Here is a 21,290-nt window from a genome sequence, read left to right as displayed (position 1 = left end):
TTACTGGCAGAGCTCTGAAAGATCCTGATGCCCGTGCTGCACCCCAGAAAAACTAAATCTAGAGGCAAGACCCAGCTACGTTTGTTTGTTTTTTGTTTTTAAAGTTCTCTGGATCACCCCAATAAATAACCAAAAGCAGAAGCACTGTTCTAAGTGTAGGAAAAATTGCAAGCAAACAAGAGAGATACTTGAGTTAGAAAGGTTAGTAAGGTTGGCTGGAAATTGGAGTCTGACCTAACTTAGTGAACAGAGATAAAAGGGGTGAGGCTAAATAAAGTATTCTGGAGGAAAGCTTGGTTGGACTCTGTGTTGCATGTCAATTGCAATTTTTCATAAAGCTATATTGCAGGAGCATCACTGCTCTTTTATGATGGATTAGTTAGAAAATGAGTAACTTGCTTTGCTAAAATTTGGGGCTTGTTTCTTAGTAAAATTCTCAGTTTCTGACGTAGCAAAGCAGGTCAGAAGAGAAAAGAAAACACAATCATATTAAAAGTATGGAAGCTTTTGTTTATATCAGAAGGAAAAAATAAAGCCAACGATGGATGCTGTGGAATTAAGAATCAAAATTCAACTTTAAGTTGAGTTATGATTAGGAGATAGCAGGCTGTGGTAAGATTACCCCTCTAGAGTAACCTTGAAGGAAATGAAAAGTCAGATCATTAAGGACACTGAAGAGAAGGATTCCCCATCATTTTCAATCATAGCATTCCCCTTTCTGGAATGAAGAAGTTGTAACAGATACGGGAAATGGATGGGTCATGTCTCAGAAATTATGACCTCTCAGAAAGGTGGGCTGGCAAGCAATGATGAGAGTTCCAATGTTCCTGTTAGATCACTTTAAATTTATTCTGGCGTGTCCCACCTCTTAAGTTTAGAGGAAGGGCAGAATGTCATAAAGTGGCATATTACTTATAAAAAGAAGTAGTGTTTCATAACGTAACCTGTATACGAGTATTTGATAAAATATAGATGCTGAAAGAGAAACTTCACTACCAAGAGAATCTTGAAGAGAAGCAACTGAAGCCATAGATGTGAAGTAAAATCATTTTTCTGGCTCTGAGGATGAGGCGGTCTTACAACTGCGATAAGCCTCTAATAGCTGCCATCATTATTTAGAGAATACACTTAGAATTGTAAATAAAATACAATTGTTCTATATTACCCCTCTCAAATGCTGGGTCCTTGGTACATGCAGGAATAAGGGAGTTAAGCCAGGGCTGGTCCTAGCTGGAAGGCAGTGAGGTGTACATGTGATTTGAAAGGTAGAGACTCCCCAACTCTTCCTCCACAAAACTTCCTCCTATTTGCAGGGTATGGAGGTAGAGTAGGAAGTTAGGACATTGTTTCCAGAAGACCCTTGAGAAAATGAAAGTGCACTACAGGGATCAAAAACACACCCCAAAATGATATTCAACCCCTTCCTCCCAGAGGAGCTTCAGGCACCAGCTGGACAGGAGGGGACGTGGTAAAATTGGGGGTTAGAAGGGAGAAGAGAATAAAAGTTCAGAGGCCTGGGTAGGGTATAGCAGGAATGAGCCACCAGGTATCCTGTGGGAAGCAAATGAACCTGGGGGAAGCAAGAAGAGGAAAAAGAAGATGTGAAAGTTATGCTGAGTCTCTGAGAAGAGAAACCTCCTTCTTCCATTCCGCCTCCCCCTTGCCGCACTCTTGGGCACACCACCCACTGTACTTCATTTCACCCAGCTAGCCTGACTATAGGGAGTGGGGGAGCACCACATGTGCCCAGAGCTACTCTGTTCCCTTTAGTACATTCAAATCTCTGTAAAAGCTTCCAACGTCTCCTCCGCAGGATAGCTGCTCCAGAAAAGAAGGTTCTCAATACTCTACAAACTCCCCCTGCATGTTGGTTTGCAAAATTAATGATCCTATTGGAATAGGAAACTAATCTTTGATACTTGGTTGAGGCTAAGGAGAAAAAACACTTTTTTTAGGGAACGAGGCCACCTTAACACACCTCATCCATGGTACTCTGCCCCTCTTTCATGCTAGCCACACTCACAGAGAGGGAGGAACTTGTACAGTTTGAAACTCCATCTCTGAGTCCAAAGGACCATGATGCATCCACTCATCCTGCAAATGTTTACTAAATCCTGTACTGCTCTTGCAGCACAGTGCGACAAGCCCAAGAGAAGCCAAGGAAGACTGCATAGAGGTCTCCTGATGGGGTATTCCTCACTTGTCAAGTTTTACTTGCACTTTCTACAGCCACTGTTTGAAAGGACTGCAGCAAACATTTTGCAAAATTTAAATAACATCTTCATAGTTTCTCCGGCTTCAGGAAGAACACAACAGCTTTTTCAAAAGTCTCCAGTCACAGGGCTGAGAGTTCACAGACATCTTTGGGGATCAGGTAGCCGTTAAAGGAATTGGAAGTTCTCCTACTGCCTTGCTGTGTTTTTCTAGCCAGAGTCTTTGCTGCACTGCATTGCTCAGTTCCTTTCAACTGAAAAATTCAATCTGCGCTCCTGTCGAAATGTGTCATTTCACCCCCGGACAGTCATCACAGTTCACCATACTCCATGCCGAGCCAGAGTTGAGGTGGCAAGGATGGCGCAGTCGCCCCTTACGAGGTCTGGGAAGGCCAGAGGTTGGGGAGGAGCTGAACAACTGGTGCCGTGGGAATGTCCGGCAAAGCCAGCTCTGAGAGTTCCACGGGATAGTCGGTGCTATGAGAAGAGCTTTTGTCCGTCCATAACCTCGGGTGTGAATCCCACTCGCTGGTTGGGCCTTTGGGAGAAAATTCATGAAGGACACCCTCAGCGTTGTAGACCCTCCCAAATTACACATCAGAACCAGGGGTGTGTGTATGCAGGGGAAGGGAGGAGATTCTCCAGAGGCTTTTCTTTGCGTCTGTTTATGCCTTGTGCCCAGCGACTAGGTTCTTAGAACGTCAACTCTTGGAAAGGGCAGGGAGGGGCGTCTTTTACGCCCCATAGAGTATCCGATCTGTAGGATAGGATACGCCCTCGCCTATCAGTAAATGCTGAATGACAGCGAAGATTTCGGCCGGAAGCCCAGGCGTGGATTGGGGGATTGGGTCTGACCGACCCTCTCGCGGGTGCGATTCGCGGCCCGCGCCGGGAGACACGGGAGAGGCCGCCGGGCGCTGGCGGCACAGTCAGGCCCCGGCGCCGCGGGCGCAGTCTGCGGGCGCTCGGAGGGGGGCTCCACCTGGCCGCCGCGCCGCGGCCGGAGGGGCGGGGCCGGGCTTCGCGGAGGCACTGACGCCTCCTCGTGCCCGAGCGCGCGCTCCTCGGCGTTCGGCGCACGCGCGGGGCCGGGAGGGAGCGCGCCCCCGACAGCGGCGGCGCGAGGAGCAGGAGGGGGAAGAGCCGGAGGAGGGCTGCTGAGGGGAGGCTGGCCGAGCGCGCGGTGGCGGCGGTGGCGGCGCCGGCGACCGGAGCCGGGGCGGAGTGGGGAGCGAGGGAGGGGGGCGGAGGGAAGGGGGCGGAGAGGAGAGAGAGCCGCATTTCCAATTCCCAACTACGAGCCCCGAGTTTGTAGATGGGGCTGCTCGGCGGCGCCTGCGGCTGAGCGAGAGCAGCAGCGGCGGGCGCAGGGGAGCGGCGGCGGCGCGGAGGCGGCCGAGGTGCGAGCGGGTGAGTTACTGGGGCCCCCACGCTGCTCGGGTAACGGTCTGGCCGCGCGCCGAGGCGGCCGGAGGGCGCCCTGTTGCTCGTCGCCGTGCGCCACGCGGGGACCCCGGCCCGCCCCGCCCCCTCAGCACCTGGGCTCGGTGAGCGGGGGGCCGGGGCGGCGGAGGCGGCGCGGGTCGGGAGGGCTGCTAAGCGAGCCTAACCCGGCCGGGCCGGCGCAGATGGGGCGCGCTTTGCCGGGCCCCTGGCCCCGGGGCTGCGGGCGGGCCAGAGCGCGGCAACGTGACTGGCCCGTGCTGCCGGCCGCCGCGCGGAGGCCGGCTCTCCACGCGGTCCCCGGCGCGGCCTCGGCTGGAGCAAGGCTGGGGCTGGGGGCGCGCGGGGCCCCCTCCGGGCGCCTGGAGCCGTGCGCGGGCGCCGACACCCTCTGCGGCGGGAGTGGCGTTTAAGGCATGAATGGAGAGCGGCGCCGGGGGCGGTAGTTGCAGTGACTGACACCTTTGGGGTCAGTGCCGAGAGGGGGCGATTCAGCCGGCTTCTGGCGTGCTCCCGAGCCCCAAGTTCTTGGGGGAGGAGGCTTTCTGCAACTATTGCTGCTACTTCCGAAGCACGAGACTCATTTGGCCAAAGTGGTTCTGGGCCGAGCACGCGCTGCTCCGAAGGCGTTCGCCGCTGAGGCAGTGTTTTCGATCCTGGGTACATAATCTGGAACCGAAAAGGTGCGGGGCCTTTTTTTTTTTTTTTTTTTTTAATTTTTTTTACTGGCGGGGTGGAGGGCCAGGAGGGAGTCGCTTGAGGGACCGGTATGGTGACAGGCTGTGGATTGGTTAGTGGAGATATATATATATATATTTATATACATATATATATTTTTTTTCCCAGAAGGACTTTTTAACACTTTACTGGGAGTTCAGTCTCAATCTCACGAGCTCCTGGGATTACAGCCGGAGATTACATCCGTTAAACTTATTCAGATGGGGCATGCATTTATGTAAGGGGGTTGCGGGCAGGCTAGGAAGGGAATTGAAGGAAGCTCAGAAAATTCTCCGCATTACTTATAAACAGCCTGTTAAGGTCAAGCTAGCCACGTTTTACTCTTTCCTACGGCTTTGGGGATTGTTAGTATTTCACTTTATGCTTCCTAAATTGGTCTTCTTTTAATATGGCTTGCAACATTTGAGGTGTGTTAAAATGCTCTTCAATTGGAGTATGATTTAGCAGCCATTTCTACCCGTGAAATCTTTCAAATCGTCCTTTGGAAACTTATGTATGTCGACTATATTAGGCGAGGTAACAGTGTTATCAATGCAGAGATAGTTGCGGTACAAACGTACAACAGACCTCAGGTAATAGTGCTTATTTTAGGTACCTACTGTGCAGTTATGGTAAGGTATCAGGTCTGATTATAGTAATATGTTCTGAGGCCTCATTACAGTAAACAAAGAACTTTTATGGGTTGTGTCATTTTGAGGTCATTTGTATCTGAAATCTATCATATTTAAATACATGTTTAAATACATGTTTGCACAACATGTTACTTTTTAAGGTCCTTTTTTCATTTTAGACTAAGGTTACATAATATTCAAATGGTAACATTTACATTCTGTTTTGTCCTTTGGGGTTGCACACTAATTATGAAAAAACATCCATGAGTGTGTATGTGTGTGTCCTTTTCCAATTGATACTACTCAGCTCCTTTCTCACCTGGAATTTCAAAACTGAATTATTTTACATTCTAGATTAAATAAACACTGGAAGAATTAAGGTTCTTAAGCAAGTCTGGAAGTGCTATATAAGACAAAATCATTTTTTTTGTTCTTTGAGCCAACTTGGATTTTTAAAAAATGAATCATATTTTTCTTAAACATTTGAGGGAGCAGGTCCCCCCCCCCCCCACACCGCCCGAGTCTCATTTCAGGCTGAAGTTGTTGGAGAATACTACAGAGTCCGCTTCTCCCCCCCCCACCCCCACAACCTTTTTAGCTTGGGATAACCGAGACAACCACAATTGTGTTACCTTTTAAAAGGCTTTTTTAAAATTGAAGTTGAGTGCTTACCATCTTTTTCTAATGTTCTTTACCACTTAATAATGGATGGTTAGAAGACAACAGATAGTTTTAATTAAATGCCTTTCACATTTTTGACATTCAAGCTTTGCTAAAAGCAAGTAACAGCAAATTATTGCTGAGAGTTGCAAATAATATAGGGTTAGTGCTAGTCAAAGGCTATCTAAGTTTAAGAACACCAAGAAAATAAATATTAGAAGAAACAAGAGGGCTCATTTGTATATTTGACATCACTTTATTATAAATTATCTAGTTCTAGGTGATTTTTGAAAGTGTTTTGCAAAGTAGACATTAGGTATAGAGCACTGATAATTTTCTTTTCCAAGGCAGTTCATTTGGTAAGTGACTAAATTTGCACCAGAACTCTGATTCAGGTAAATGTGGTTAACTTGCAAGGGATGTGCTGATACTTACTTCAGAAGAACTGAACATCTGCCTGTTTTAGATAAAACAAATACTGAGCTCCCTGAAGATATTGTTTATTCCTTTAAAAATATATGCTGAGAAAAAATGCTAGTTTTATTTTACCTGTAGGTTCTTTCCTTCCAAAAATAGACTTCACATTTATAAATACCATAGGAGCAGATAAGCATAAAAGATCTCTTTATTGATAGGTTGCTAGTATTGAATTAAAAATTTTATTTCTTTCTTGTAGGGACCAGGTTCTGTATAGTGTATATTTGGTCAGTCCCACAGAAGCTGCAATGATTTCCGCACTCTTCTTGTTATTTGTCTGTGACCACTGGGGGGAGACTTTATACAATTTAGATTGACGGTATCCCTCCCTTTACATACACTCGCTGCTAATCATCCCTGGGCACTTTGCCAAATGCTGGATCTGTGTTGAGAAGGATGCACTCAGAATCAAGTCTTGATCGAAGTGTCTAGTAACTTTTATTTTTTTTTAACTCACACCACCACGCACAAAGTACAATAGATTGTATTATTAACGTTCTACTTTTTGGTCTGTTGTTAAGTGAGCTAACTAAATATCTCACATAATGAAAGATGAGATTCATAAATACATTAGAGCTTTCAAAGGCTGACTTTACTGACATTAATCTTAGTAGCAATGTAAGTTTAATCACTTGCTTAGTGTACACAGATATTAGCTGTCTGAAAAGATTTGGAGATACAGGTGTGCTATATCTGAACCTCTTCAAACAGATTTGGCTTCTATTTTTAAAAAGCTTTCAGAGGAAGAGGTATTACAGCATCCCTTGTACCCAATTTTACCAGAAAGGGGAAGTTCTTCCTTTTTCATAGTAGTAAAGATAAGATTAAAACTCACAACTTGGGGCGCCTGGATGGCTTAGTGGGTTAAAGCCTCTGCCTGCCTTCACCTCAGGTCATGGTCCCAGGGTCCTGGGATTGAGCCCCATATCAGGCTCTCTGCTCAGCAGGGAGCCTGCTTCTCTTCCTCTCTCTCTGCCTGCCTCTCTGCCTACTTGTGATCTCTGTCAAATAAATAAATAAAATCTTAAAAAAAAATAAAACTCACAGCTTTATTGACCATTAAATCATGGCTATTCTTTTTTTTTTTTTTTAAGATTTTATTTACTTATTTATCAGACAGAGATCACAGGAAAGAGAGAGGAAGGGAAGCAGGCTCCCCGCCAAGCAGAGAGGTTGATTCAGGGCTCGATCCCAGTACACGGATCACGACCTGAGCCGAAGGCAGAGGCTTTAACCCACTGACCCACCCAGGCGCCCCAATCATGGCTATTCTTAGTCAGAAGTCTGGTTTCCACTTTTGGCAATGTCCAGTTGAATAATCGTGAACTCAGTAAACCAAGGATATTATGTTTATAGTAACTTAGAAGTTTTATATTCTTTAATAACTAAGACCTTTGTACATTCCTGATCATAGTAGATAGGATAGAATTTGGAATAGTTTCTAACGTTTTATCATCCTAAATTCTTTAAAAATCGCTTTTCTTTTTTCCTGAATTTAAAAAAAAATGTTGATGGTATACCAGAAATGATGTTTTTTGCTTAGGAAATGTTCCCTTTTAGCTTACTTCAAGATTGTGTCAAATACTTGCGGGTGGTAACTTTTAAAGGCCTGTTTTGTTAAAGTTATCCGAAGCAAGGCAATATGAGAATTAAAGATAATATACTGTGGGGCGCCTGGGTGGCTCAGTGGGTTAGGCCGCTGCCTTCGGCTCAGGTCATGATCTCAGGGTTCTGGGATCGAGTCCCGCATCAGGCTCTCTGCTCGGCAGGGAGCCTGCTTCCTCCTCACTCTCTCTCTCTGCCTGCCTCTCTGCCTCCTTGTGATCCCTCTCTGTCAAATAAATAAATAAAATCTTTTAAAAAAAAAGATAATATACTGTGTTTTTTGTAAAGCTCAAGTCATTCACATCTTTTTCTACTGCCTACTAGTTGCTATATATGAACTAATCCCTACTTCACTTTTACTTTTCGATTACTCCTTGTTCACTATATTCTATCTTTATTGCCCTTCTTTTTGTCCCTCAGAAATGTCAGGGTTTGTTCCTAACTTAGGACTGTTCTCTCTGCCTGAAATTCTCTTCCTAAAACATTACATGGCTAGCTCATTTTCATCATTTCAGGTTTCAGTTCAGAAATGATCTTCTCAGATAAGCAGTATTCTCTAACCACCCGTTTAGAATGACACTATGCTTATTTCCTTCTGTCTCATTACCTTTAAAAAAAGTTTCTGCAAACTGCTTATCATTATCTCAAATTGTATTGTTATATTATTTCATTGTCTACTCTCAGTAGAATAAGCCCCATGGAAACAGCAATTGTAGCCCTTTTATTTAACTATATTTCAAGGACTCAGATATGTTCCTGGCACACAGATGTCATTAAATAAATATTCCTTTTTTTTTTTTTTTTTTAAATATCTGAGTTTCTGTCCTTCCTCAATTTCATTAAAGTGTTCCTTTATGGAATGATATGAATAGATGGTAGTTGTAGTAAGTAGGCTACTTTTGGCTCTAAGTAAAGGTAAGACATATTGTAAAGATGCAGGGAGTATCTGATGGAATCCAAAGGTTGGGACTCAGGACTTCATCCAGTGCCGGCACAATACGCTTCATCTCTTTATTCTGGACATGCATTTCCTTCATTTCTTTTTTTGCTGCAGAGGATCACTTCCTAGTCCTCTCAATGGAAAATATGGCTGCCAGCATCTCCTGAATTTTTTCAGTACTAGCCCAGACAACAGGAAGAGATTCATCTAGTACCCTTCACTCCCCTGTTCAACAAACTATGTTGTATTGGTGGTATTTGCTGTAACCATGTGAAATGGAATTGGAGAGAAAACCCAAGTAGATAGTATAATGATATAATGATTAACATTCACCCTTGACCACCTCTAGAAGTTTGGTTTCCCATCTTTTAAACTTTGCTGGTATATGAAGTTAGAAGATCTGAAAGGCACTGTCCTGGGGATATTAAAAAGAAATGTCCTTTCATGGAAGGAATTTACAGTTTGGTTGAGGACAGTAAGATATATACATGAAGGAAAGAAATGATCAAAAATAGCATGGTGATAATATAGAAACAGGAAAATATTTGCAGCTTGTATTGCAGACAAAAGGTGAATTTCCTTGATATATAACAAATACCCATAAGTTGATAAGAAAAAGACCAGCAATAAAGTTGGGTAAAAATTATAGACAGAATTCATAGACATGGAAATCTGAGTGGTTCCTAAGCATATATATTCAACCTCACACATAGTATAAATATCATAATTAAACCAGTGGGGTACCATTTTCACAAATTAGAAGGATCGAAAAAGAATTTGATAATTTTTTCAGGAGGATAGAGACTAACAGGTGCTCTCTTGCATTGCTGGTGGAAATATAAATCAATAGAATTTGATGTGATTGAAATTTCTGAAGAGTACTAGGGTAAATAGAAATACTTGAGAATACGCATAAATTGGTGTTAGGTGTTTGTGGGAGAGGAAAGTGCTAATGTACAATTTAATTATCTGGACACTAACTTGTGTTGCTTTATTTTTAGCTTTAGTCATGAAACAAGCCCAGGCTAAGTAAATCCAGCGAGGTCACATACCCTCTTAACCCTGAACAAAGGAGCCTCCTTTTAGGATAATATTCAGTTCATCTTCCTAGATCACCCTTTCTTTTACTCTAGTCCTGGTGAAGTTTGTTTATAAATCACTGAGATTTCTATATACTTTGTATCTTTCAGAGCATAGCACTTTGTTAACTGCTTAGTAGCACTGAAGTAGGTTGAAGGGAACTGTGCTTAGCTTATTAGCTTCTCATAGACCCACTTCATAATTTTATGCTTTTGGAGATCTTTTGTAAAAAGTGATTTAGAATTTCATTTGGTAAATGTACTTCAGATTTTATTACAATAAATGGTGATTAGCGCAGTTTTATAAATTGTTTATAATGTAATATATTAATGAAACCTTACTTTTACATGGTTCCTTTGTTCTATAAAATATTGTTAGGTCTTAGTTGGGTTAGATAGATATGAAAAGTGGGATAGGGCAGCTTAGGATGCATGAAATCTTTATAGGACAATTTGTGAGGAAGTATGAGGAAAATGAGCAGATCAAGGGCATATAGTTTAGAGAAGGTATAAGGTGGATCATAGAAGGGCTGCATCTTAGAAGGGGTTTTAACCTAGAAAAATGCTAAGCCAATTTAGCTGATTATATACTTCAAGGATATGATATATACTTTATAATATTTTTATTTTCTAGGTCATTTACCATGAATTGACTTTGGTACAGGGGTTCTCCACCTAACTAGGCATCAGAATCCTTTAGAGTTATTCTATACCAAAGGATTCTAATTTGGTAACTCTGGTGTAGGACCAGATCATGTTTATATTTTTAAAACCAACAAGAGCCAATATTTGTCAAGTAATACATTATGTAAAATACTCTCTTTAATAACCAATTCAGTTAGTGTAGCTTTTAGGCTCCTACCCCATTTACATAACTCTAACCCTAGAATTTGGTCTCCTACCATTGTGTCTACTTTAGCCATATCGATATCTCTACAAGCATCAGATTTCCAATGCTTTGCTAACTTTTATACTCTCCCTTTTTTTGTTCCCTTGTTTCTTCTTTACTAATAAATGTTCAAACTTGCCTCTTCCAAGAAGCTATATTGGCTGGCCTCATGCACAGTTTATCTTTTCAGTACAAGACAAATTAGAGCACAACACTTATATAAGACAATTACACATCATCTCAGTAGCTGATTTGTGTGCTTTCGCTCACATGAGCCTTGTATGTATATGCCTGGTTTTACAGTTTGAACCTCCTTAATTTTTCCTCTCAGTACCAAGAGCTTGGAGCTCAGTCATGAACAATATTATTGAGTACTTACTATGTTTTAGGACTACACTAAATGCTATCCATACATGGTCTCATTTGCTCATCGGATTTTTGAAATCAGAAACCCTTATATCATTGTGTCAGTTTTCTGTGTCTGCTCTATAACAAATTCCCATAAACTTGATGGCTTAAAACAAAAGACATTTATTCTCTCACAGTCTAAAGGCCAGAGGTCTGAAATAAGTATCATTGCGCCCAAATCAGGGAGTTGGCAAGGCTGTGCTCCCTCACAGGCTCAAGAAGAGAATCTGTTCTTTGCCTCTTTCATGTTTCTGGTAGCTGCCAGCATTCTTTGGCTTATGGTTCCATTGCTTTAATCTTCAGTGGCTCCGGATCTCTCTCAGCTCTGTTCTTAAGATCTTCTCCTGTGTGCATGAGAGAAAGAGAAATCTCCCTTTGACTTTTTTTTAAGGACACTTATAATGGCATTTAGGACCCACATAATAACCCCTGATAATCCAAATAAGGTAACATTCACAGGTTCCAGGGCCTACGACCTAGTTGGTTATCTTTGGAGGACTACTAGCCTACTATACTAGTAATTCAAATAATCCAGAAAAGGAGGGCTGGTGAAAGTCTTTTTTACCCCATCTTATCCCTCTCTTTATAAATCAGTGTTTCTTAGGCAGGGATGATTTTGCTACCCTCCCTTCACTTCCCTCAAGGACATTTAGCTGTCATAATTGTAGGGGATTGCCACTATTGGAATCTATCAGATAGAGGCCAAGGAGACTACAGCAGTGCACAGGACAGACTTCCACAGCAAAGAATTCTCCAGCCCTAAATGTCATAGTGCTGAGGTTGAGAAACACTATTTTGAAGGTGACTATTGCCAGGAGTTTCTTGCGTATCATTCCTAGAAAAAGTTTTATACCTACACCAGCACATTATCATGAACAAAACTCTCTAATCTGAGTTGATTATGACTGGTTGTAGTTTGTGGTTCACTGAAAGTTGATTTAAGTGAGGAAAAAAAAATGATTCACACATACTTTAAATCATATATTTTTACTTAAAAATATAAATATTCTGTACATTATCTGCCAGTGTTTTCTTTCAGTATGTATCTTTTTGCCTGGAGTTCTGTGTCATTATTCTTCTAATTATTCTAGTGCATTATCACTGATTCCTAGCTTTCAAGTAAGAACTTAAAAATTTATGCAAGAATCTGAGTGTAGGATCCTTGTAGTGTTTTATGACTCCTCAGTTGTTTTTAGTTGTATGTTTATATTTAATTATATAGTAGATAGCATTTTGTTTTCTTGTTTTTTTTTTTGTCACTTGCTTTCTTTGGGTCTCTCCAAAGCATTCAACTTGGTTTTCATATGAGGAATGATATAACTCCATGGTTTTGTATTAAATAAAATATTGTGTGTGTATATATTTATAAAATAAATTTTTATTTATGAGGAAATATATGTTTAATGTTAAAAATTATATATAAAGAAATTCTGTTTTGTATAAAAAATAATGACTCCTTAAGCTATTGGGAATACTACTCCCAGATGAGCTAATTTGCAAAGTTTCTTATCTGGTGATACGATGACAGCTTATGTCCTAGCTGCTTCTAAATTTTTGGAATTTGTAGAAAACTTTGTCTTAATACAAATGAGAGTTTATAAATTATAGGATAATACTTTACGTACTTTATTCCTATACCATGTTAATGCTTGACTTCCTCTTCTACTAAAGGAAACATTGGCTTTTCATTAACTATGGTAAATATTAGTTGGGATTTTGCTTACTAGCAAAATTGCATATTTAAATCCTACAATTCCTTGAAATTAGGGTTTGCATTTTATCGTTTCCTTACTTAGCATGGCAGGACAGTTAGAGATACGGGTTGTAATCCCAGTTTTTCTAACTTTCAGCTCTTTTATTTTTTCAGAACTCAGTTCTATGTGGTACAAACAATAAGCCTGCTGGCAAACATGTCTGGTGTTAGCACTGAACTCAATATGCCTCATCTCTAAAACAGAGGTTATAATATCTATTGTGTTAGTGTAAGATTTTAATTAGATAATATAGTCTACTTAACACAGACTCTGGTACATTTTAAGTGTTCAGTAATTGTCAGTATCATTTTCTTTTCTTACTATTTGGTTCAGTGTTATATGTGCAGTGAATACTATTTGTTGAATAACATTTTCAGTTGCCTCTGCCTGATTCATAACTTCCATTTTCTTTCACTGCAGTATGAGCTATGTCTCATTTAGTAAATATTTTTTTTAAAAGAACTCTGCTTTTAAAGTAGTTCAGTAAATTATGTGCTGTTAACTAAAGTTAATAAGTCTTATTTTTTAACATGACATTTAAATGTGTTTATAAAAAAAATAAATAAATGTGTTTATAAAGGGAGACTGAGTGGAAAGAGACTATGTGACCTCAAAGATTCCTTCCAACAAAATAAGATTTTATAAAACTCATATAATCCTGATTTTTCCTCCTGTTTTCCCTCTAAAAATCTACAGAAGTAAATAGCGTTTGATAATGCAGCTTTTTTTTTAATGAAGAGAATGACCAATATGTTCTTAATGGTCCATTATATAAAAGGAAATTTTTAGTATTTTGGATGAATGTGGCTGTCTTCAAATGGATATGTCTTTCTCTTTTATTTAGAATATATATGTCTGTATATGTATAATAAAATGTTTCATGGAAAATTTAGCTTTAATAAATAAAATTTTGTCCCTTTTTTTTAATCTATTAAATCTCTTCTGTTTGGGACTTTGATATAGGAAACGTGGGCAACTGAGTTATATTTAATTCATTGAAATTACTTATTTCAGATATTAAACAGTGATCATGGTTATTTTTATGTAAGTTGATTCAAATGCTTTTCATTTTCTTTTTCAAACTAGTAATCTTTTGGAATAGGGGATAAATAAAAAACTTTAAACCATGTTTTTAAGAAGGTTGGAGCACCTTGTGAGGCATACAGGTGAAGTCGTCAGTGGATGTCCTCATCATTCTTAGCATTAGATTCTTGAAAACCTTAATGTAGAGAAATTTTCCCTGAAGGGATTTAAGATGTTATGGGAGAAATAAGGATAAGGAGTTGTGATTGTGAATGAACCTTTAAAAATCCTTATACACTTTCAATGTTCATCCAATTAAAACATTGAATAAAATATATCAGATTATCAACAACATTTTATGCAATTAAATTTGGAAATACCAGGGATGATACAGTTATTTTCCATTTACCCCTACGTTCTTAAAAGATACTTTTCAGGATTTCCAGTCTGGGGAGGGATAGGGTGGGGAGTTCTTAACATCTTAAGAAGCATTTTTTAGGGTGTCTTCTAAAAAAGAGCCTTTCTTATTTCCACTTAAAAGTTACCTCAACTTGTGTTTCCAACTGTTGTTCTAGAGATAGCATAACTTGGATATTTAAAATTTTTTTTTAAAAAAATAAGCTTTTAGTAACCTTGATTTAACTCACTCAGCTTGCTAGAGCTGAGTAGGTATTTATAGTTCTTTTCTACCCATGATAATTTCATGCCAGCACTCATCAGAACATAACATAATGGAACACTTACTTGGCTCTGCCTTCTCATTCCCATATCCTTTCTCTCCTTCCCAATAAACTGTTTCCAGATCGAAGGCTGGAAATTGTTTTATCTCTTCTGTCTCTTCTAAGAGTGCACTGCAAATATCTTCTACTCTGCCATCTTTTAATTTCCCTTCTCTTTTATCTTCTAAACTCAGTTCCCCTTTTCTCAAAATACCTGCAAAAAGAGCAGCTTAGAATTTGTTATACTCGAGTAAAAATTTTCACCAAAAGTGAATCTCTGTGTATATATGTATATACTGGAATTTCACACAACAAAAGGGTTACTTTATATAGTTTACCTGAAGAAAGAAACTGTCTTTTTTGCATAGCTTCAGCCAAGCATCGTCCCATGCTCATAGGCTGTGTTTAATATTTATTACTGAAATTGGGAAATGCCACAAATTAGCATATAAATAGTAGTTTATCATGTGCGGCTAAGTTCTGAAAAAGTTTGAAGTTTAGAAGAAGAAATTCTTATCCGTAGGGAGGGTCTTGCCATTCATTTGATCGAATTAATTTTGAAATGAGTCCTTTTAACTCTAAAATTTTGATTCTAAAAAAGCAAGAAGTGTGTCATAAATTATTAGGTATTGAACAGCTAAGAAACAATATTGTTGGGTGGGATAACATGAGTGGAGGCATTTAAGTAGGAAGAGATATGTAGCTGTGCATGCAGTAAGTAACAAAGAACAATGTGGTTGGAATAGTTTTTTTAGAGAATAGAGGAATTTGGCTGAATAGATAAAAAGCTAGATATTTAAGAGAAATTTAAACATTTTCAGATAATCAAAGTTTTTCTAACCTAGTATTGTCCTTAGAATGACATTTTTACATGATAGTCTTGTGCTGAGTGGATTATAGTGAAGAATAGTAGGAAGAGACTTGTAATAATAATTTTTTTTTTTTAAATTTTATTTATTTATTTGACAGAGAGAGATCACAAGCAGGCAGAGAGGCAGGCAGAGAGAGAGGAGGAAGCAGGCTCCCTGCTGAGCAGAGAGCCCGATGCGGGGCTCGATCCCAGGACTCTGAGATCATGACCTGAGCCGAAGGCAGCGGCTTAACCCACTGAGCCACCCAGGCGCCACCGAGACTTGTAATAATAATTAAGGTGAAGTAATAAGAGCTTGAAAGTGGTGGCAGAGGGAATGGAGAATAAGAGATGAATGTAGGGAAATTATGAATCCACTGTGGCCTATCAAATGACCTACAAGAGGTATCTCGAAGTTTTCAAGGGATCCTTAGGCCAAGGGCAGTCCCTGGATTTTCAGGGTTTCGGGATGTTTTCCTAAGGTAAGCCCTCATCTTGTTTTAAAGGTTCATCTAGGCTCTTGTTTTCTTTTTTTAAGATTTATTTATTTATTTATTTATTTATCTGAGAGAGAGCGTGCATGCACATGCAGTGTGCTTGCACACCGGCAAGCAGGGTGTGGGAGGGCAGACGGAGAGAGGGAAAGAGAAAGAGAATCTCAAACAGACGCCCCTCTGAGCAGGAAGCCAACTCGGGGGTCAATCTCACGATGCTTAGATCATGTAGGTTCTTTTTTTTTCCCCTTAAGATTTTATTTATTTATTTATTTATTTTTCAGGGTTCTGGATTGAGCTCCATATCTGGCTCCCTGCTCAGCGGGAAGCCTGCTTCACCGTCTCCCACTCCTCCTGCTTGTATTCCCTCTCTCTCTCAAATAAGTAAATAAAATCTTTAAAAAACTATGGAAAAGAAAAACAGAAAATTAAGACACTGATTTAGTGCAGAAGACTGTAAGAATGTTAAACAGGTAATTTTAATTTTTAAAAAAATTTTGTTTATTTATTTGAGAGAGAGTGAGATCACAAGTAGGCATCGAGGCAGGCAGAGAGAGAGGGGGAAGCAGGCTCCCCTCTGAGCAGAGAGCCCGATTCAGGGCTCGATCCCAGGACCCTGAGATCATGACCCAAGCAAAGGCAGAGGCTTAACCCACTGAGCCACCCAGGTGTCCCTAAACAAGTAATTTTAAAACAAATTTTAAAAGTGTTCAAATGGGGGCACCTGGGTGGCTCAGTGGTTTAGGCCTCTGCCTTTGGCTCAGGTCATGATCTAAGGGTCCTGGGATGGAGCCCCACATCGGGCTCTCTGCTTAGCGGGGATCCTGCTTCCTCCTCTCTCTCTGCCTGCCTCTTGTGATCTCTGTCTGTCAACTAAATAAATAAAATCTTAAAAAAGAAAAAGTTCAAATGCCTAAAAGATGCTTAAAACAGTGTTAGAAGTTGTGGGCAAATAAGGGAAGTATGTGACTTGATTTTTATTATAAGCATATGTAAAGTATGGTCAGCAAATATTTCTTACAACCATGACCATACTTTTTATATAAAGCCAAGTTACTGTGAGATATTTTCTGAGTAAGCAAGAGAATTGAAGTGTTCTGTTGTTAGAAATATCAAACTGTATTAGCTTGGTGCATCTATTTGCATTATTTAAAATATACCACTGATTTAGGGGGCAGTTTTGCCTCCCTCAAGATATTTGGTAATATCTGAAGACCTTTTTGGTTGTCACAATTTGGGGTGGAGGTGGGGATGTTTATTATCATCTGGTGGGTAGAGGGGCACCTTGGTGGCTTAGGCATTAAGCTTCTGCCTTCAGCTCAGATCATGGTTTCAGGGTCCTAGGATGGAGTCCCTATCAGACTCCCTGCTCAGTGGAGAGCCTGCTTCTCCCTTTCCCTGACACTCCCCTGCTTGTGTTCCCTCTCTCTCTGTCCAATAAATAAATTTTTTTAAAAAATTATCATCTAGTGGGTAGAGATCAGAGATACTGCTGAACCATTTATAGGACAACCCAATGTCAGTAGTGCCAAGATTGAGAAATCCTGGACTATAAGGTAGGCAAGTTGTGCTGTGGGCAGTTTTAGAGACCTATCAATTTCTTCTTTTTATCTAGGATTGACCAGAAACCATCTTTCTCTTAACACTCCTTTTTCTCCAGCAGCTTACAGTATACTTGGTTGTCACTGATTTCTTTATTATGCTCTTATCCTAAGGGTATATATCTTAGACACTTCAATTGGATGAATATTTCCAGTAGTTCTACCTCTCTTAGGGTGGCTTTTTCTTTGCCAACTTTCTGTTTTCTTTCACTAATTTAATTCTTGAAGGGTCACCCTATTTCCAAATTCTGAGAGTCTCTTGATATGATTTCCTAAGTATTTTCTTTTGCAACAAGGCTTTTATGTGCTTTAAGGTGCTTCGTGTGTCAGGTCTGGGTTGAGCTAGTTCTTGAATCTAGGTTTTTTCTGGTAGTGTTTGCATCTGTTCTGTCTTGTTTATGCAAGATATTTTTTTCTAACAGCATTTGAATCTTTTCTAATTTTTCTATACACAGGAAGTTAATTTAAATAAAATGCTTAGCTGAAAAGAAAAAACATCTAGTTTTTTCTTTTAGAATAATTTTGTCCCTGTTTATAGATAAAGGTTGCCTTAGATACAAACAGCTACATGTGAAAAGGTTTTATAATAGTTTTGTAATGATAAATGAAAAATACTGAAATTCTAGAATGAAACAAATTATGCAAAAATTTTTTATTGGTGTTTATTTTTTTTAAAGGAGTATTTTTTTTTTAAGATTTTATTTATTTGACAGAGAGATCACAAGTAGGCAAAGAGGCAGGTAGGGTGGGGGGGATAGCAGGCTCTCCGCTGAGCAGAGAGCCCGATGGGGGGCTCGATCCCAGGACCCTGGGATTATGACCTGAGCCAAAGGCAGAGGCTTTAACCCACTGAGCCACCCAGGCGGCCCGATTGGTGTTTATTTTTAAACAGTGCAAAATAATTCATTGGAATATAAAGATGAAAGTTGAATGAACATATCACTGATGGAGAAAGACATTTTGAAAGAACCTTAACCACTTCAGTTTGATGTTGATCTAAACATATTGGCTATTTAGTGAAATATACCCGTGTATACTAGCTACTCCATGTGAAATAAAGGAATAGAGAGGGAAAGCAAAAGTGTAAAAAAAAAAAATTTCTTCTGTAGTGGTCAGGGTGTGTTGACAAAAGGAGAGAGATAAGAGTGAGAGAGAGAACATTGAGAATTTCTCATCCTTGAGAGGCAAACTTGTGGAATAAGTGCAGGTTTTCTTTTTAGTAGATAACTTCATGTCTGCCTCTGGTACACATAAATTCTATTTTCACCTTCATTTTCATCTGTGCAAGTGTTTCATTAATTGACCTTCCATCAAATCGAAAACTGATCTGCCTTGTTGTTAGATCAGTTATTAACAACAGTAGGCTTTCATTAGTTTACTAAATGATATATTCTCACTCTTTTTTTTTTTTTTAAGATTTTATTTATTTATTTGACAGACAGAGATCACAAGCAGGCAGAGAGGCAGGCAGAGAGAGAGAGGAGGAAGTAGGCTCCCCGCTGAGGGCTCAGTCACAGGACCCTGGAATCATGACCTGAGCCTAAGGCAGAGGCTTTAACCCACCAAGCCACCCAGGTGCTCCTAAGTAATATATTCTTGAACTGCACCACAGAACCATCCTACCCCACCACTTCAGATATATATGGTTATCAAGATCTTGAGTCTTCTTGTTGTGGAAAGCATTGGTGCTGCAACTGCTGTCTCACGGAAGAGGTATAATGTCCTCAATTGCATAAGCACACAACCCACATCAGTAAGCTTATTTTAATTGTGGAGATATTTTAGCTAAGGAACATTTAAATGTTTGAAGAGACTACTCTTCTGAGTCTAGGAATTCTGGGGTAATTGAATACACAGCATTCGTGGTCTGAACAACCCAGTTTATTTGGAGGGAGGAAATTATGTTGACTGGTGGTGAATAGACAGCTTTTCCTCCTTAGTTATTTGTGATAAACTTTTTTTTTTTTTAAGATTTTATTTATTTATTTGACAGACAGAGATCACAAATAGGCAGAGAGAGGAGGAAGCAGGCTCCCTGCCGAGCAGAGAGCCCGAAGCGGGGCTCGATCCCAGGACCCTGGGATCATGACCTGAGCCGAAGGCAGAGGCTTTAACCCACTGAGCCACCCAGGCGCCCCTGTGATAAACTTTTTTAAATTAGCTTTTAAAAAGTATGTGTTGTGGTGAGCGCTGTGTATTGTGTAAGACTGATGAATCACAGACCTGTACCTCTGAAACAAATAATACATTATATGTTATATGTTAATGTTAATACATTATATGTTAATTTAAAAAATAGTGTTACATGGTAGAGTTATGCTAGTATAGAAAAATGAACATGTAGTGAAAGTTAAAAAATTTCTGTTCAGTCTTACTTCATAGAGTTAATCACTGATAACAGGTTTAGATTTAGTTAGTAAAGTGTTTCTCAACAATTCATAATTAGCATTTTGGCAGCTCTATGTTGTCTGGGATCATCCTGAGCACATCTTAATTTTTAGTGCTCCTGTTCTCTGCCACAGCCATGGAGGCATCAAAAATGCCCTTCTTTCCAGATGCTCCTTGGTTAGGGGGTGATACTTATTATTGGTGAGAGTATTAGAATTTTTCTAAACTATACCACATGTCTTAGAAAATGTGTCTTTTTTCAGTTTTACACAGTAACTATATTGACTCCAGTATAAAAGAAGACTATTTGAACACACATGGACTTCTCAAGGAAGGCCCAGAGGAAATCCATTTGGGAAGAACTGAATGTCATAGATTATAATGTTTATTCAATCTTATCTGCTTTCCTTTATGACAGTGTTACTGTCTTGTGTTTTCAGTTACCTTTTTTTTTTCTTCCTTGAGTGTTTGTGGTTCTTGAGTTGTGAGCTTGAGCTTTGCAGGGTTTTAGTGAAAGGATTCTGGTTAAATAGCACATTCTTCCAAGGAAGATTTGCTAAGGCTTTTCTTTGACATCTCTAATTTTTCTCCTCAGGGTTTTCTGAACTGATAGGTATACTGGAACCCTGAATCCTTGAGCATAGGCCATGGTTACACAATCTCAGGCGATATTCCCCCGACATGGTTGGGGGGAGGGGTGGATATCCAGGCTGAGACAGGCTAATACTCATTGGCTTCGTTGGCCAGCAGGTATGTCTTTGCTAAGCCACTCTTTTACAAGGTGGGGTTATTCTTGTAAGGTCCCAGCCTTCTATGAAGGGTTTTCCTTTCAGTTCTCCAGCTTGGATAGACCAAGTCCTAAGCTGCTGCCTCTGAACTTCTAGGAACTGAAATCTGCAAATCCCAGAGCAGCCATGGCTTGTGCACCTGCTTACCACTTTTCTATCTTCTTCCTGTGGACCCATGGCTTGTTTTTATATTTGAGAGGATGTTTTGGTATTTTATATAGCATTCCTAGCTATTTTATAAATGTGGGGATTATTTTCAGATTGTCAAGTCTAATTTTTTGCTGGACCTTCAAGCCTCATTCATCTTCTTTCTAACTTCCAGGAATTTCCTAAAATTTTTGGTTTGGATAATCTCTTTCATTTCCTCCCACCTCACCTCCAGTATTGTTGGCATTTTATTCTTTTTAAAAAGTATCCTTTCTGTCATTTCACTGTGACCTTAGGAGAGAATGTAGGCATGTGTGCTCAGTCTTCTATTTTGGCTGGCGGCTTGTCTGTTTTTAGATCTAAGCTCATTAGGGCTAACTGATGAAAAGTAAATCTCTATAAATGCCTTTTCATTTTACTTTGATTTTGTAGTTTGAACTTGAAGAGCATGATCTTTGGCTAT

The 21,290-nt window shown here is 39.9% G+C and overlaps 1 protein-coding gene across 7 annotated transcripts in view; it reads left to right on the top strand.

The window, feature by feature from the left end:
* Positions 1-3,381: 3,381 nt before the first annotated feature.
* The window catches only part of PALS2 (protein associated with LIN7 2, MAGUK p55 family member), a 114,548-nt gene continuing 96,639 nt past the window's right edge, over positions 3,382-21,290 (top strand). For 2 of the 7 annotated variants that reach the window (XM_082693723.1, XM_082693724.1), the window contains exon 1: positions 4,137-4,339. The gene's annotated coding sequence lies outside the window, so the exon portion shown is untranslated. Of the gene's footprint in view, positions 3,624-4,136; positions 4,340-21,290 lie in introns of those variants that run through there. The other 5 variants (XM_082693727.1, XM_082693728.1, XM_082693729.1 and 2 more) reach the window with 5 other exon arrangements.

The sequence above is a fragment of the Mustela nivalis genome (assembly GCF_964662115.1).
Source record: "Mustela nivalis genome assembly, chromosome: 12".
Taxonomy (NCBI): Eukaryota; Metazoa; Chordata; class Mammalia; order Carnivora; family Mustelidae; genus Mustela; species Mustela nivalis.
This window is presented reverse-complemented; position numbering and strand designations above follow the sequence as displayed.